Source organism: Galeopterus variegatus, unplaced genomic scaffold (genome assembly GCF_000696425.1).
Source record: "Galeopterus variegatus unplaced genomic scaffold, G_variegatus-3.0.2 Scaffold4593, whole genome shotgun sequence".
NCBI classification, from domain to species: Eukaryota; Metazoa; Chordata; class Mammalia; order Dermoptera; family Cynocephalidae; genus Galeopterus; species Galeopterus variegatus.
Genome location: NW_007730704.1, coordinates 121423 through 121968, shown reverse-complemented (window position 1 = coordinate 121968; position 546 = coordinate 121423). Strand labels below are relative to the sequence as shown.

The window sequence follows — 546 nt, the reverse complement described above, 5'->3', positions numbered from 1 at the left end:
TTTGGAAATCATCTAATGAGTCTAGCCTACCCATTCTGAAGAAAGGGAGAACTTCTAAAAGGTTAAATGAGTTAACCTCACTTAGAAGACAGGTAAGAATCTCTACATGTCAGAAAAATTTTAAGCAACCTGTACTCATTGATTTTATTCTGGAATGACAAAAATTTTATCATTCAGTTGCAAAAGAAATCTGTAAATTTTCTTTTTGTGCTGTTATTCTAAAATCACATTTTTCTTCTGACACTACTCATTATTAATCCTAATTTCCTTCCTGATATCCTTTTATAAATAACATTTTATTATGGCACATTATACAACTTTCTGTATCATAAAACAGTCATGAAAATATGCTTTTAGAAACATAAGGGGGCATTATAGGGCCACAGCTAACTTACATAGTGCCTTTGTGTGAATGAGAAAAAGGAGCTTTTCTTGGGGAACACAACCCCATAGAACACTGTTTGGCAAACAGCACAGACTGGATCTCAGCCCCCACTCAAACTTTAAGTTTTATGGGCACTTCTATGCAGTGCACAACTTCATCAA

General features: G+C 34.2%; 1 protein-coding gene across 1 annotated transcript in view; it reads right to left on the bottom strand.

Moving 5' to 3' along the window:
* The window catches only part of DDX58 (DEAD (Asp-Glu-Ala-Asp) box polypeptide 58), a 62583-nt gene that overhangs the window by 39683 nt on the left and 22354 nt on the right, over positions 1-546 (bottom strand). The window lies entirely within an intron of this gene.